This window comes from Canis lupus, chromosome 32 (assembly GCF_003254725.2).
Source record: "Canis lupus dingo isolate Sandy chromosome 32, ASM325472v2, whole genome shotgun sequence".
Classification (NCBI taxonomy): domain Eukaryota; kingdom Metazoa; phylum Chordata; class Mammalia; order Carnivora; family Canidae; genus Canis; species Canis lupus.
The window spans coordinates 30,490,450-30,507,875 of NC_064274.1; the positions used below are offsets into that span (position 1 = coordinate 30,490,450).

The window sequence follows — 17,426 nt, forward strand, 5'->3', positions numbered from 1 at the left end:
TTTTAAAGATGTCCTTGGGGATACATTGCTAAACTGCCTTATATATGTAGTTTGAAAATGGAGCCTTTCAAAGACATTTCATGATTGAGCATAATTGATGTTTTTAGAAGCCCTGGTTGATAAGGCAACATCATTTCATGTCACAGACATTTAAGTGAGCATCTTCTAAAATAAAACCATCTGAAGCAGAGGACACTTGCAGGGAACTCTCTCAATAAGATGTCTGCAGGCCAGTTCAGACATGCCAACACTTGTTAACACTCAGCTTCCAAGGCTCTACTTGTAGTTTCAAAGGTACAAATTAAGAAGTCAACCACAGAGGGGGTGCTTTGAATGAACAGGCCTCTTGATATCTGTTAGCAAAATCTAGGGATTGCCATTGCCTCTCACATCACCTGGGTTAAAGCAATTTATATTGTTGACAAGACTTTGAAGCCTCAGGGTGGTATCAAATTTATAGAGGGCAGGGCAAGGTGTACTTGCCCTGAAGTCTTGTACTCTCAAGTGGCTCTGTGCTTGATCAAAAATCAGTAAAGATAGGGCAGTTTCTCACAAAGGCATTTGCTGGCAGTGTTAAGGCCTTCAGGCTTTAAAATTATTAAACCACAGTTTGATGCTGTTGAAAGTTAAAAATTTGCAGGGCATGTTCCTATATACTCAAGCATCTCAAGATAATGCATTCATTTATTCATTAATTCAATATTAATTCAATAAGTATTTATTAAGTGTCTTCTATGTGCCACGTAGTATTCTAGGTATCAGAGACACAGCAGTGAATAATATTGGAAAACACCTTTGCCCCTTATGGTATCTGCATTCTAGTTGGAAAAACCAAGGCTGACGTATCCATTAGACAAAGTAAACACAGTGCCTAAGGCCTTTAACTTTCATTTCTTTTAAAATCAGAAGAAAAAGAATGTAAAATAATGAATGGAGTCAGACTATGTCTTTGTACCAATATAGTCATCACATGAAATTTTTAATATTTTGTATGTGTCTGTGTGTGAGTAAGAGGGGCTCACAAAAGCAAAATGCCTAGCATCTGTGAAAGTCATATGCAGCCTAGAGGGAAATAGACAATAACCAAGATTTTAAAAGTAAAATATATAGTATATTAGAAAAAAATTAAAAATGGGAATTAGAAGTATTAGGGAAAGGGGTGCTTAAATTTTAGATAGGGTGTTTCAGAAGCAAAGTTTCCTGAGCAAATAATCATTTGAGTTGACCTGAAAGAGGTGAATGAGGTATTTGATACATGGACAGAGATTATTCTTGGAAGAAGGAGCAGCAATGCTTAGACCCGGAGGTGAGAAGATGCTTGATGTTTGAACGACAGCAAAGAGGCCAGTATGACTAAAGTGCATGTACAAAGAGAAAAACAAACAGGAGAGGAGTAAAAGGTGAAGTCAAAGAGGTGGGTAGAGGCCAGATCATGTGGGGTTATGTAAAGTTATTGTAAGAACTCTGACTTATATTTTGACCTGATTTATATTTTAAAGGGATCTTTTTGGGTGTTGTGTTGAGAAGAGATTGGATGATTGGGCGTGGACAGGAGGGGGAACCAGTTAATAACCCAGGTAATAATCCAGCTAGTCAGAGATAGTGGCATGGACCAGGGTATTTGCAGCAGGGAACGATTAGAGGTGGATGGATTCTGTAAATATTTTAAACATGAGGTTGATCGACTTTCTTGATGGGTGAAATATGGGTTGTGAGAGAAAGAGAGGCCAAGGACGACAACAAGTACTTTGGGCTGAGCAAAAGGCTGAATGGCATTACCATTGACTAAGTTGGGGAAGACTGAGGGAGAAGTAATTGGGGGAGAATCACAAATTCTCTGTTACAATTGCAGAAGCACATGCTGTGAAGGCAACTGAAGAGGCCCTGGATGGAAATAATATTTTGGGAGCTGTCAGTTTATAGATGGTATTCTATGCCTTGCTATTAGAAGAGATTACCGAGGCAGTGAGTATAGTAGAAAAATGACAAAGTCCTTTTTAATTTTTCTGTCTTCAACATCTAACTCCGCAGTTGGCTTTCAATAAGTACTTTTTTCAGTTGAATGACAGTGTTTTCTGCTAGTCACAAAGGGAAAGCAAAAAGCCCCCTATGGAAGTGCCATGCATTGTTCTTTCCAAAGTAGTCCCCGAGGAAGTGTTAAATCTTGTTCTTTACTCATAGCTCCCTGAAATTTCCTTTAGAACATTTATTTTGGTTTGCAATTCCATGTTTATTTGGGTGATTATTTAAGATCTAGTTTTCCATTTAAGCTACATGAGGGTAGAAACCATATTTATTCTATTCTCTTTTCCCCTAGCATCCAGCTCAGTGTGTAAAATATAATACTCTATTACTATATGCTGAACAAAAAATGAAGAGAAACTAATTCTTTGTATCAAGTTCACTTTATTTGGATTTATCTATTGAATAAACTCTCCTGGATTCTAAATATCTACTTTTTAATTAAATGGGGAAAAAGATGAAGACTTGATCTAATCTTTGGTGTCAACTGGTAGTATTAAGCTGATAATGCTTCCGTCTGCCCATCATGATCATCAACTGTTCACACTCTTTGTACTGAGTTGGTATGTAGGCTCACATAATCTTTCCCATACATTGTTCTAGTTGCCCACTACCACGTGCTCTGATTGGCACTCATAATAAAATCCATCCACTATCCTTCATCTAAATCAAACCAAATGACCTCAAGTCAACCTTTTGCTCCCAGTGGGCTAAATTTACAAATATAATCTGACACTTATGGGCATTTTATCTGCAAAGTCCATGTGACTAGCACTCACTTCTTTTTTTTAGATTTTATTTATTTATTCATGAGAGACACAGAGAGGCAGAGACATAGGCAGAGGGAGAAGTAGACTTCCCACGGGGAGCCTGCTGTGGGACTGAATCTCAGGACTTTGGAACAACGACCTGAGCCAAACAGGCACCCCAGCACCCACTTCTAGCACCTATAGTTCATCAACTCTTTGCTGTTCCTGCTGAAGGTAGGTCTTCTCTCTCATTGGGCCAGCTCTAACTTAGTGTTTGGTCTATGATGCTACTGCAGTAGATGTTTCTCATCTCACCCACATAAAACTCATTATGTAGTGAAGTGTTCTTCTGTGTCTAGCTTTTGCAATTCAGAATTTCTATTGGGTCCTAAAATGTTATTACATTTCACGAAAACTGCTTTCTAGCTTTCTTTATTTTCTCTAATACCATGATTTTATATACTGTTAGTTTTCATTTTTGGACTCACCATAGCAAGTGTGGTATAGGTCTATTGCAACCCCATAATTACAGGATGCCTTCTAGTTTCTCTCATTCTCAATTCCAACCCTAAGAAAGCAAGGAACCAAACTTAGAATTTGAGTGATCTACAGTGCAAGCTCTGAGAGGCTGGGCAAATCTGATTTGAAAATTATGATGACTAGAGGATGCTAGTGATGCTTTAGAACTCTGGACAAGGGGCCCCTGGGTGGCTCAGTCAATTAAGTATCTGCCTTTGGCTCAGGTCATGATCCCAGGGTCTTGGGATCAAGCCCACATTGGCCTCCCTGCTCAGTGGGGAGTCTGCTTCTCCCCTCTCCCTCTCCTGCTCCCCCTGCTTGGGTTTGCTCTCACTCTGTCAAATAAATAAAATCTTAAAAAAATTCTTTAGAACTCTGAACAAACAAATTATGGCATGATATACCAAGTCCTGGATGAATGTGCAGTTGTTATTGCTATTTTGGGTACTACTGATTGTACATTTACTTTGTATTTAATGTTTATATATATTTTATTATTCAGTCCCTTATTGATCCTATTATACAGATATTATTATTTTATTCCACTTTACTGATAAGGGAACTGGATAATGAAAAGTTAGGTACTTTCACAGAGTTGCACAGCTAGCAAATAGTATAATCAGAATTTGAACCTAGATCTCACAATTTGTGCTCTGAATTATTTCCCTCAGGCCTTGCTACTGAAGTGCACTTAGAGGTCAAGAATGGGGAAGATCAGAAAGACACAGAAACCTTACTTCTTTATTTTTGCCTGACGCTGATCCTACACCTTCACCAGACAAAATGGGAAGAAACTGAACTATCTTGATTACTGCTGTTTCTAATCCCTAGGCAGTACTTAACAAACAAGTGTTATACTTGTTTGTGGAAGAAATAAATGACTTCATATCAGACATTAAAAGCTACCCTCATATAGTTCTTTATTTCTAGAACAAATCTTTCCAAATGAATTTTTAAAATTTTTTAACAGCTTTTTAAAAAAGATTAAAAAATTAAAAAAAAAATCTCTACACCCAATGTGGGACTTGAACATACAACTCCAAGATGAGTTGCATGCTCTACCAACTTAGCCTGCCAGGCACCCCTCTGAAAGGTTTTAAATGAAGACTTTGAAGAGGTTGTTTTAGAAAGAAGAAATGGCATTCAGTGGTTAGCTGCGGTTCTTTTAGATCACACGGCTAGGGGCAGATTCCTTGCTGTGAGCGCTGCCTGAGAGTCCCTATTTATCAACTTGTGAAGTGACCCTGTGGTCTTCATTGGAAATACTGTTCCTTGCTTCTAAACTTCAGCATAAATACTGATGATGGTTAAACAGGTGCAGTTTTCACCCTGGAGGAGTCTCCATTTCAATGATGAGCATGAGAATTCCTATAAATAGCGCTGAGGCAGATCCTCACATTGTGAGGTGAATCACAAGGCCATTGTAGAACTCATTACTCATCCAAGCTCCCAAGCATTTAGAAAATGTTATTCGTACCATTACTTAGAGGACCTATCTGTATCTAATTGCTTCTTAGTTGACATTTAATTGACATTAAAACAGCAAAACTGATATTAAAAATTCGGTAGAGGGGGACGCCTTGGTGGCTCAGTGGTTGAGCGTCTGCCTTCCTCTCAGGTCGTCATCCTGGGTCCTGGAATCGAGTCACGCATCGGGCACCCCACAGGGAGCCTGCTTCTTCCTCTGCCTGTGTCTCTGCCTCTCTCTGTGTCTCTCATGAATAAATAAATAAAATCTAAAATTTTTTTAAAAATCAGTAGAGGAAAATATGAGCAATTCACAGAAATTATATAGATTAACTAAGTGACGACTCTGTGTTAGGTATTATGTCCTTAAAACTCTATGAAAAAAGTATTCCTCTTTTCTTCACTCTACAGAATGGACGTGAAGTTCAAAGAGAAGTTAAGAAACACATAGATTTAAAAAAAAAAAAAAAAAGCAGAGCCAGAAAACTCAAGTTTGAAAAGGTAGATAGCCAAAGTGTATGTGGCTTGTAAGGAGCAGAGAAAGAATCCAGATTTTGATTTCTCGCTTCTGTATTTTTCTTGTGCTTTGTGGTTGAACTGCCTCACTGAGCCTCCCTTTTAATTATCTCCTAGCTTCTTCATGAATACTTTTGTGGCCTCTATTCCAGAAAAAGTCTAAGGCTGCCATTGTGATGTACCATGGTTGAGCTGGTGGCCTTTGTTTCAATTTTCTCATCCACTTAATATTATGGGGTGACATTTAGCAAACTCCCCCCTGCCCCTTCTTAGAACATCTATATAACTATGTCTAAGTATGTATGTAAAGTTTTTGATTAACTTTAAAATTGTACCATAAGAATGCTGTTATAAATATGTTTCTTCTAATTTTTCCAGTGCTAGGCAGTCATAATCAATACTTCAGGGAGGTCTCTCTCTTCTCTCTGAATTGAAATTGTGATTCTTGTGCTGTGGGATCTTGAGGATGATAGAGCTGATTAACTTCTTTCAGTAGTGCCCACTCAGGAACAAAAGATCTTATAAGATTAGCTATTTGGCAAAACAATTTAATTGAAATTCTCATCCACTTACACTAATGTAAAATCCAGTAAAGAGTAATGTAAAGAAATAAAACACTACTGATACTGGATAAAAAATATGGGTGAATATTCATTTGATTTCTAGATGAAGAAAAACTTTATAAGCACAAAAACAATGAAAGAATTCTCAAAGGTAGAGAGCACCAAGTTTGAGAACCAAAGCATGGAAAATTTTCCTAACCAAAAGTTGTAAATAAAATTAAAAAGCAGCCATAGAAGTAGAGACTGGAAGGGATATGAGGGTTTCTGAGGTGCTGCTGTGATCTGTTTCTTAGTCTTGGGCTGGTTATCTCATGAATACACTTCCTGTTGAGTGGTGCACTTCTTTTATATTCATATGTATGTGTATATATACCAATAAAAAGTCAAAGGCAAACAGAGAAAGGCAAAAGTAAACTCATATTTCATGAGTATGACTAATGTAAATGCAAAATAATAATGAAACTCAAACAATCCAGAAGAAAATTGACCAGAGAAATAGAAATAACTAATAATCACAAAAATATTCAAAAAAAATAATTTTAGGGGCACCTGGGTGGCTTATTCCATTAAACATCTGCCTTCGGCTCCGGTCATGCTCCCAGGGTCTTGGGATGGAGCCACATCTGGCTCTCTGCTTAGCAGGGAGCCTACTTCTCTCTCTCCCTCTGCTTGCAGATCCTCCTGCTTGTTCTCTTTCTCTCAGTCAAATAAATAAATAAAATCTTTAAAAATAATTTTAATAATAAAAGCAATGCATATATATAATAAGAAACTTTCAACAATACAGAATAATATAGAATAAAAATTAAGATTGTTTCATTCTTCCTTGACTCAGTCTTGCTCTTTTGGGGAAATCACTATTAACATCATTCTTCATCATTCCAGAAATTTTCTATATATATTACAAATGGAATTACACTATGATAGTGCTTATATTATCATTCCAGAAAATTCCTATTTATAAACATATATATGTATTTAAAGCAAATGAAATCATATTGCACTGCATATCCATTTCTGCTTTGTTTTGTTTTACTGAACAATGTCTCCTGGACCTCTTTATTAGTACATTAAAATCTACTTCATTCTTTTTCATGGCTTCACATTATTCCATTGTACCATGATTTACTTAACTATTTCTCTATTGGACATTTAGGCTAGTTTACGTGTGAGTGTGCATGCATGCGTGATTATAAGTGATGTTGCCATTAAAATTTCTATAATTATTTTTGGACATTTGTTTAAACAATTGTTTAAACAATTCTTAGAAATGGAATTGCTGGTTCAAAAGCATAGTATTTTTAAGTTTTGTAAAGTAGTTCCCAATTGTTCTTTAAGGAGTTTGCTCTGTAATGTAGTTTTGTGTAAGGTGTATATATGACAGTACTCCCATACCTTTACCAACACAAAGTATTCTCAGTCTTATTAATCTTTGACAAATTAATTGGTTTAAATGGACTTTACTTTTATTTATCTATTTTTTTTACAAAGTCTTTTTTTTTTTTTTGAGTCACGGAAATTAACGTTATTGAATCACTGGGTGTCATCATTTTACCAGTAGGTCACAGACCTGTGGTGGAGAACCAACCACAGACTGAGCATCATCATCTGGGGATGTGCACATCCTCACTCAAGTGTCTAGGTGGTGCCAGGCCTCCAGGGAGGCTAGTCTGCAGCAGGATGAACCCCCACTAGGATGGCAGGTTCCATCCAACCCCTTCCAGGCCTGCAGGCTGAGCCCCCCATCACAGTTGGCGAGCGGTGGTCCTTGAGGGGCACATCCTCTGCAGGGTGCTGGGCGGAGAGCTTCGTGCTTGGGCCAAAGAGCCCCTCATCAGGATCCACCTCCTCATCAAAAATGGTGAGTCGGGGTGAGGGCTTGGGCTTCACAGCCACTTCGGGGCGTTTCTTGGGCTTCTTCGAGCGCATGATGCCCAGAGGGCCCAGTGCCTCTGCCTCTTCCTCCTCAGATTCTCCTGCATCCTGCACCCTTCAGGTCTGGGCTGGGGAGACCCTCACCCTGCGCTCGGTCCTGCTGCCCGAAGAAGTCCAAAGCCCCCCGTCGTCCTGGGCCTGGTGGTGTGCGGCCAGGACAGGGCGGTCTCCGCAGGTGAGGGCCGCGCCCCGGAGCTCCGGGCCTCCCGCCCGCTCGGCGGCCCTGGGGACACAGCGCAGAATCTCGTGGAACGCGGCTCTCCCTTCCCGGATGTCAGACCCCCCAGCCAGCAGGACCTTCTTGGGGAGCGGGGGAAGGCTGGCCGCGGGATGACGACCGCTCGGCTTCTGCGAGCGCTCCTCAATCTCCCTGTGCTTTCTGGAGCCCAAGAACTGGACCAAGAACTGCCCCCGGGCTGGTGCCCCACGTGGCCGCCCGCGGACACTGCTGTGGACACTCGGAACTCGCCTGGAGGTGACGAGCACCGCCGGGGACTGCATGACCGTGGTGGCTCCGGGGGGGGGGTGCACCGTAAGGCTTCATTTTTTTTTTTTTTTCAAAAAGAAATTTTAAGTTTACAGCAAAATTGAGAGAAAGATACAGAGATTTCACATAAACTTCCTTCTCCCACCCATGCATAGCTTCCCCCATTATTAACATCCTTCACCAGAATGGTATTTTTTCTTTTTTCTTTAAACCAAGGATGAACCTACATTGACAGATCATAGTTACTGAAAACTCATGGTTTACTTTAGGGTTTGCTCTTGTTGTATACTGATGGCTTTGGGCAAATGTATAATGGCATATATACATGACTATAATATTATACATAGTATTTTCATTGCCCTAAAACTCCTCTATGCAGGGATCCCTGGGTGGCTCAGCGGTTTGGTGCCTGCCTTTGGCCCAGGGCGTGATCCTGGAGTCCGGGGATCTAGTCCCACATGGGGCTCCCTGAGTGGAGCCTGCTTCTCCCTCTGTCTGTGCCTCTGCCTCTCTCTCTCTCTCTATGTCTATCATGAATAAATAAATAAATCTTAAAAAAAAAAAACTCCCCTATGCTTTGACAATTCATCTTTCCCCAACCCTCTAACCCTACTCTTGCCAACCATGGATGTTTTTAGTATTCATAGTTTTGTCTTTTTCAGAGTGTCATATGATTGAATCATGTAGTACGTAGTCTTTGGAGGTAGGCTTCTTTTATTTAGTAATACACATTTTAGGTTCCTCCATGTCTTTTAATGGCTTAATAGTTCATTTCCTTTTTAGTACAGAATAACATTGTTTGAATGTACCAACATTTATTTGTCCATTCACCTACATTTTGGTTGCTTCCAGTTTTGGCAATCATGAATAATGCACTATAAACATCTGCATGAAAGTTTTTGTTGGACATAAGTTTTCAATTCTTCTGGCTGAGTAAATACTGAGAAGTACAATTGCTGAATCATATGGTAAGAGTATATTTAGATTTGTAAGAAATTGCCAGACTTGGACACCTGCATGACCCAGTTGGTTAAGCTTCTAACTTCAGCTCCGATCATAATCTCAGGGACATGGGATCAAGCCCCACGTTGGGCTCTGTGTTCAGCAGGCAGTCTGCTTGTCCCTCTCCCTTTGCCCCTCCCCAGCTCATGTTCTCTTTTTCTCTCAAATAAATAAATCCTACAAAAAAAAAAAAAAAAAAAAAAGAAAAGAAAAAAGAAAGAAAAAGAAAAGAAAAGAAATTGCCAAACTGTTTTCCAGAGTGGTTGTTACATTTTACATTCCCACATGTGGGTGAGAGTTCCTATTGCTCCACCAGCCTTTGATGTAAGTATTCTGGATTTTGGCCATTCTAACAGGTGTATAGTAATAGTTCATTATTGTTTTGTTTTGCATTTCTCTAATGACATATGTTGTGGAAATTCTTTTCTATGCTCATATGCCATCTATATATCTCTTTGGTGAAATATCTGTTAAGACCTTTGGCCCATTTTTAAATTGGATTGTTTATTTTATTATAGTTGAGTTGTAAGAGTTCTTTGAATATCATAGATACCACTCCTTTATGAGATGCATGTTTTACAAATATTTTCTTCTAGTCTGTGGCTTATCTTCTAATTCTTTTAACATGTTTCACAGAGCAGAAGTTTTTGATTTTAGTGATGTCCAGCCTATTAATTATATTTTTCATGGATCATGCTTTTATTGTTGTATCCAAGAAGTCATCTCAACATCCAAAGTTATCTAGGTTTTGTCCTATGTTATCTTCCAGGAGTTTTATAGTTTTTCATTTTACATTTAGCTTTGTGATCCTTTTTGACTTAATATTTGTGAAGGGTGTAAGGTCTGTGTCTAGATTCATTTCTTTGCATGTAGATGTCCAGTTGTTCTAGTACCACTTATTGAAGAGAATATCTTTGCTCCATTACATTCCCTTTGTTCTTTTGTTATGATCAGTATATTAGCCTCATATCCTGCAAGCATACTACAGTCACTTATTCGTTCTTGGAGTTGTCTTTTGTCAATTCTTTCAGATTTTCTACATAGATGATCATGTCACCTGCTAACAAAGACAATTTATGTCTTCTTTTTTAAATCTATATACATTTTATTTCCTTTTCTTGTCATATTGAATTAGCTAAGATGTCCAGCATAATGTTGAAAAGCAATGGTTAGAGGACATCCTTGCCTTCTACATGATCTTAGTTAGAAAGCTATGAGTTTCTCATCATAAGGTATATTAGCTGTAGGTATTCTTTATTAAGTTGGGAAGTCCCCCTCTATTCCTAGTTTACAAAGTGTTTTTCTCGTAAATGGATATTGGACTTTGTCAAATGCTTTCCCTGTGTATATTGATATGATTATGTGATTTTTCTTCTTTAGCCTGTAATGTAATGGATAGTAGTGAAGTTTCAAGTTTTGAATCAGCCTTGCATACCCGGAATAAATATCACTTGATCATGGCGTATAAATCTCTTTTGGATTTGGTTTGCTAATATTAAGGTTGAGGATTTTGCTTCTATGTTCATGGTAACTTTTTATTTTAAGTTTTATTTCTGGGATACCTTGGTGGCTCAGTGGTTGAGCACCTGCCTTCTGCTCAGGGCGTGATCCCAGGGTCCTAGCATGGAGTCCTCATCAGGATCCTGGCAAGAAGCCTACTTCTCCCTCTGCCTCTGTCTCTGCCTCTCTCTCTTGTCTTTCATGAATGAATAAATAAAAACTTAAAAAAGTTTTATTTCTGCAATTATATGTGAAGTTGAGTATTTATGAAGAAATATTAAACCTCAGAACCTGAACGAAGTAAGAAGGGCATCCATGCTTGAGTGGGGTGGGGTAGGAAGGAAATGATAGTATTGAAGTCTGAGTGGGGAAGTCATTGACTATGGGTAGTATTTAAAGCCACAGAAATGGATTATAATACCATGTGAGAGAGAAAGAAGAGAGAAAAGGACTGAGAATGGAGCTAAGGAGCCTGTTTCTAACTCTAGTTTTGGCCTGACTCTTTGAAACTTCTTTGAAACCAAGACATATATTTTTTTCCTTATCCTCAGAGAAGGTGTCCCACTCACCAAATTTTCTGACAAATGACTTGTCAGTAATGCTTGGGGTTATTTCATGGTGCGATGGTTATTTTTATGTATCAATATGACTGGGCTAAGGAATGTTGGTAAAATGTTATTTCTGGGTGTGTCTTTGAGGATATTTCTGAAAGAGATTAGCATTTGATTTGGTAGCCCAAGTAAAGATTATGCACACCAATGAAGATGGGCATCATCCAATCCACTGAGGATCTGAATAGAACAAAAAGTAAAGGAAGGGAAAATTTGTTCTTCTATGTGTATGCTGGGATATACATCTTCTCTTACCCTCAGACATTGTACCCAGATTTACACTATCATCTTGCTCTCATCCCATTCTCGGGCTTTTGGACTCAGACTGAGGCATAAACCATGAGCTCCCCTGGTTCTCAGGCCTTTGGACTCTGAAATTCACCACTGGCTTTTCTTCTTCTCCACCTTGTAGATGGCAGGTATAGGGACATCTCTATAATTGTGTAAGCCAATTCCTATAATAAATATCTTTCTATGTATCCTATTGGTTTTATTTCTCTGGAGAATCCTGATTAATACATATAGATTATGGAGGTCATTTCATAGGATTGACCTTTGTTGCTAGGGTTAACCTTTTCCTCTCATGTTCATAAGCACTTTTGTTTCATTTGTAAAGAGTTTTCTATAGAATCAATTTCTGTCTCTCCACAACTAGGAAACTCTTAGAAAGGCACTCACTTCTCCCCTGTACTTATCTCCCTTTGACTTTCCCTCGTTTCTTAGAGCAGCACTGTCAGCTGAGAAAATAGCTAGGTGATATTCTCATCAGGGCTACAGCTTATTGCCAGAGGACTGCTCTAATTGGTCTTTGGCTTCCAGCCCATTGGTCTTCTGAACTGTTTGGATCCAGTTGGGTGGCTTTTTATGGTTATTGCTCCTATTTTGGCTCTGAGCAGAGAAACCTCAATGTGTCTCTTATCCTCCTCTTACCGTTCAAGGAGACATTTCTGAAAATGTGCTGCTGATGTGAGTAATTTCTACAAGTTTTTGCAGGGGATTCAGACTACTGATCTGCTTGCCCAGCACTACTTCTCTGTAACTACCTTTGGGCCCTCTTCCCTTCTCTCTACTTGGAACTCCAGATCTTTCTATTTCACCATTATCTGCAAGCTCTGCCGGGGCTGACTCAAGTGGTTTTTAATTCCATAGCTTTAATTCTCTCCCAGTGTCTCTTGATGATTGAGAACCTCCCACCAGCTTCTCATGGCAATATAGTATTCTTATGGGAAAGTGGTATGATATGATATTGTGGGAAAGGGAAAGAGAAGATGGAAAGGAAAAAAAAAAGAGAAGATGGAAAGGGGAAGGAGAATTGACATTAATTAAGCACAGATTCTGTGCCAGGAATCATATTAAGATGCTTTGCATGTTCTCTCCTTAATACTTTAAAACTTTGAGAATGGGTTATTGTAGCCTCATTTTCCTGATAGGAAAAGCAAAAGATCAAAGACCTTAAATTATTTGACCCTAATCATTCAATAGGAAAGATTGAAATTCAGCTATGTCTCAATCTAAAGTCGTTCTATATTTACTATGTGAGCCTTTATCTCTCTTAAGCTGAATCATATGTTTCTATTATGGCAACCTAAAACCCCAAGCGATCCTTTCCTTTGTTTTTGATTGTTTTGTTTTTTTGTAACCACATCACATCATAAAACTGTTTGGATTTTGTGAAGTCACTTAAAAACATTTTTACATGAATGGGATCATACTGAGAACATTGGTTTTCAGCTCTGCTCTAGCATTACTACTTTTACTGCCAGCTAACACCTTAGGGGTTTTTTTGCATGGGCAGTTATGTAGATGCCTGTCCCCATCCTATGTCTGGTGCATTTGGCTTTACATTTATCTGCTTGACAAGCATTTTATTAGTTCATTGCCTTGTAATTTTTGGTATTCATTGGGGAGGATTTTTTTCTTAAAAAATGTTTAAAATTTTGAAAAGCTAATATAATTTAATAAGTTAAAATGGTATTTTATTATAGTTTTATTTTGCATTGGCTCTAATTATGAATGAGATTAAATATTTTTCAAATATTTAAAAGCCATTTGTATGTTGTGAACTGTCCAGCTATATATATATATTTTTATTTTATTTTATTATTTTTTAAAGATTTTATTTATTTATTCATGAGAATACACACACAGAGAGAGAGAGGCAGAGACACAGGCAGAGGGAGAAGCAGGCTCCATGCAGGGAGCCCGACGTGGGACTCGATCCTGGGTCTCCAGGATCAGGCCCTGGGCGGAAGGCGGCGCTAAACCGCTGAGCCATTCGGGCCGTCCTATATATATATATATATTTTTTTTTTAAAGATTTTATGTATTTATTCATGAAAGACACAGAGAGAGAAAGAGGCAGAGACACAGGCAGAGGGAGAAGCAGGCTCCCTGTGGGGAGCCTGATGTGGGACTCAATCTCGGGTCTCCAGGATCATGCCCTGGGCTGAAGGCGGCGCTAAACTGCTGTGCCACTCAGGCTGCCCCTGTCTAGTTATATTTTGTTTATATTTCTATTGGATCATAAATCTATTCTCTTTTTTAAAGAATTATTTATTTATTTATTTATTCATGAGAGACAGAGAGAGAGAGAGAGAGAGAGGCAGAGACACAGCAGAGAGAGAAGCAGGCTTCCTGCAAGGAGCCCAATGAGGGACTCGATTCTGGATCCCGGGATCATGCCCTGAGCTGAAGGCAGATGCTCAACCGCTGAGCCACCCAGGGATCCCTATTCTCATTGATTAATGAAAATTCTTCATTTATTAAAGAAATTAGCCTTTGTGACTTGTGGTTGGAAACATTTTCCTAAGTTTGTTGCTTATATTTTGATCTTTTTTTATTATACACATAGAACTTTACATTTTTATGTCGTCCAATTTGTCATTCTTTTCTTTTCTGACTTCTGAGCTTTATAACATACATAAAGAGCATTTTTCCTACCTAAAATAATAAAAAGGTGATTTCATTCTATTATTTTCACATATTTCTTTTTTAACTGTCATAATTTTGGCATGATATTGTGATAGCCTTTATTTTTTATTTATTTATTTTTAAGTAGGCTCCATGCTCAGCATGGGTTTAAACTTAACACCCTGAGACCAAGAGTCAGACATTTAATTGACTAAGCCACCCAGGTGTTCCGGTGACAGCTTTTAAATGAATCTCCTTTCCTCCATCTTCAGGACTCCTTGAATCCATCCTTCATACTGTAGCCACAATGACCCTTAAAATATAAGTTGAACCCTGGTACTTTACTGTTTAAAACAATTCATGATTTCCATAACCCACAAAGTTTAGCTCCTTAACATGGCACACTCAGTGATGTGACCATTACTTTTTTTTCTCCCCTGTAGGCTATTCTAGCGATCACTCTATTTTCTGTCAGTGCCATGACTATTCATGATGCTACTGCAGCCTGGCATCTTTGTCTCTGTAGCATTTCAATTCCATCTCCTTGGAAAATGCATGTTAATCCATTACTGTTCTGCTCATCTGTCACCTCCTTCATGAGGCCTCTTCTGGCCTCTGCCCATAAGTGTTCCCCAGCTCCAGCACCTTTTATGTACCTCCACTGTGTGTCCCTTATGGTATAACATTGGCTGATTTACTTGTATTTTCTATTGTCAGGACAGGGACCTTGTTTGCACTCCCAGCACTTGTACAAATTTTGGAACATAGCAACAGCTCAACAGTGGTTTGCTGGAATGAGTTCCATTCTGTTTCAGTATTACTCAGAGTAGGATTAGGAACCACTTGCATCAGAATAACCCTGGGTGGCTATTAAAAAGTGAAAATGAGTGGACCAACCACAAACATGCCAAGTCAGGCCATGTTGAGATGAGGCTCTGGAATCCTTATTTTTACTAAGCTTCATAGGTGATTTCATTCACTCTAAAGTTTGAAAATCACTAGTATGGCCTAGATCTACAAATAGCTTTTAAATATAATGCATAGGAATGGAGAAGTAAAGGACTAAGTATTAGGACAAGGGGAAAGGTAAATAAATTTTTGGTAAGCCCATAAAATGCAATATCATGCAGCTATTAGAATTCACGAGATAGATATATTTTCTCTTATGAAGTTCTCCAAGAACTATTGTTAATTTAAAAAAATAAAAAGCAAAGTAAGAACCATGTGGCTATACATATGCTCACAAAGTCTTCTGGAAGTTTACAAAGACACCTTATAATACTGTTTATCTCTTGGGAGTGAGACTGGGTGGTTGGGCCAGGTGTAGTTCTGTATCATTATCTGCACTCTTCAATACTGTGTGAGCTTTTTCACTTATCAGTTTTACTTTTATGATACAATTATTTAAGTTTATTTATTTATTTTTAAAGATTTTATTTATTTATTCATGAGAGATACAGAGAGAGAGGCAGAGACATAGGCAGAAGGAGAAGTAGGCTTCCCTGTGGGAAGCCTGATGTGGGACTCAATTCCAGGACCCTGGGATCATGACCTGACCCAAAGGTAGATGCTCAGCCACTGAGCCACCCAGGTGCCCCAAAATTATTTAAATTTAAAATCTTTCTTTGTGATTAAATATTAAAGTAATACATTGCTTTTCCATTTCTAATTTTATTTATTTATTTATTTTTCAAGTTTCAGATATTTATCATTCAGTGTAAACCCCAACACAATACACCAACATGATTTCGTGCATTTAGAGGGGAAATATTTCCTGGATAAGAGGAAAATTGTGCAGAAGTCTTCTGGAAGACCTTCATTCTAAGCAGCTTTATAGTGGAACATTTTATTTAGAAGTCTGGACCTTTTTTCTTCAGTTTGCTGTGAATCTACATTCACTGAGTAGAACTTGTATTAATCATTGGGACCCAGTTTGTTCCAAGGTTCTGGGTTATTCTTCCTATCCCAACTAACATCTGGATTGAACAATACCAAACACAACACATACAGTGCTGCTCCAGTACCTCCTGCCCCAATAAATATGAAAAGGGGGATCAAGCTTGGAAGCTTCTTGGCCTGACCGATGACCTGGTGTAACATGGTTGCGGCAGAGGTCTCCTGTGCAGGAGAAGACGAAAACCGAGTTTCTGCAAGGCCAGGAACTAAGTAATGCCTACACAGAGGTTGAATGGGCGTGCAAAGTCACTCCATTTCTAATTTTAAAATGTGAGAGAATATCATTTATTTTTTTTTCTATTTTCAAACTTAAGAAACAAGTATTTCTGTGAAAGAAGCTCAGGTTCTGGAAATCTAAAAGTCTGCTTTTTCTTTTTTAATTGTGGTGAAATTCATGTGGCATAAAATTAACCATTTTTGAAGTGAGTGGTTCAATGGTATTTAGTGCATTCATCATGTTGTGATGATGTATATATACTATCTGTATATAGCCCCAAAACATTTTCATCACCCCAGGGGAAAGCAGTTTCCCTGGCAGCTGACAATCTCTTCTGTCTCTGTGGATTTACTTATTATAGATATTTCGGATGAATGGAATAATACAATATGTGACCTTTTGTGTGTGGCTTCTTTCACTTAACATTGTCTTCCACGTTCATCTACAGTGTAGCATGTATGAGCACTTCATGCCTTTTTATGGATAAATAATATTTTATTGTATGGATATAACATCTGGTTTTGAGAACAGACTCCACTTTATTCTTGGCTTCAGATGGGCAAGACACTTAGGCTCTCTAAATCTCAATTTTCCGAACTCTAAAATAAGGATAGTTATACCAATTTGGACACTCATGCTACAGAGTTGTGTGTATAAAATGAGAGTGTACGTGAAAGTGCCTGCTACTTGATCTAGCCCAGTGGCAGATGCTAGACCCAGACCCAAATCTACTTCTTGGAGTGGAGCTGGAGAGAAGGGCTGCAAGCAGCAGAAAGAACTCTAGCTTGGAAGAGAGGACAAGGAACTAAAGGTGTATATCAAGGCAAAATGTCAGCCTCAGAAAAACTCAGCTGAAAGAAAAACAGTGTCACACTGATAGCTGGAACACAGCTTCGGGGCATCTAGGAATTGCTAAATTCAGACATTGCCACAAAAAGATGAGACAGCCCTCTTTGGGGATTAGGGATAGAC

The 17,426-nt window shown here is 38.6% G+C and overlaps 2 pseudogenes; both read right to left on the reverse strand.

Annotated features, from left to right (window-relative positions):
• Positions 1-7,501: 7,501 nt before the first annotated feature.
• On the reverse strand, positions 7,502-8,272 carry LOC112671750 (HCLS1-binding protein 3-like; annotated as a pseudogene).
• Positions 8,273-15,969: 7,697 nt separating this feature from the next.
• LOC118353137 (cytochrome c oxidase subunit NDUFA4-like) lies at positions 15,970-16,381 on the reverse strand (annotated as a pseudogene).
• Positions 16,382-17,426: the final 1,045 nt, after the last annotated feature.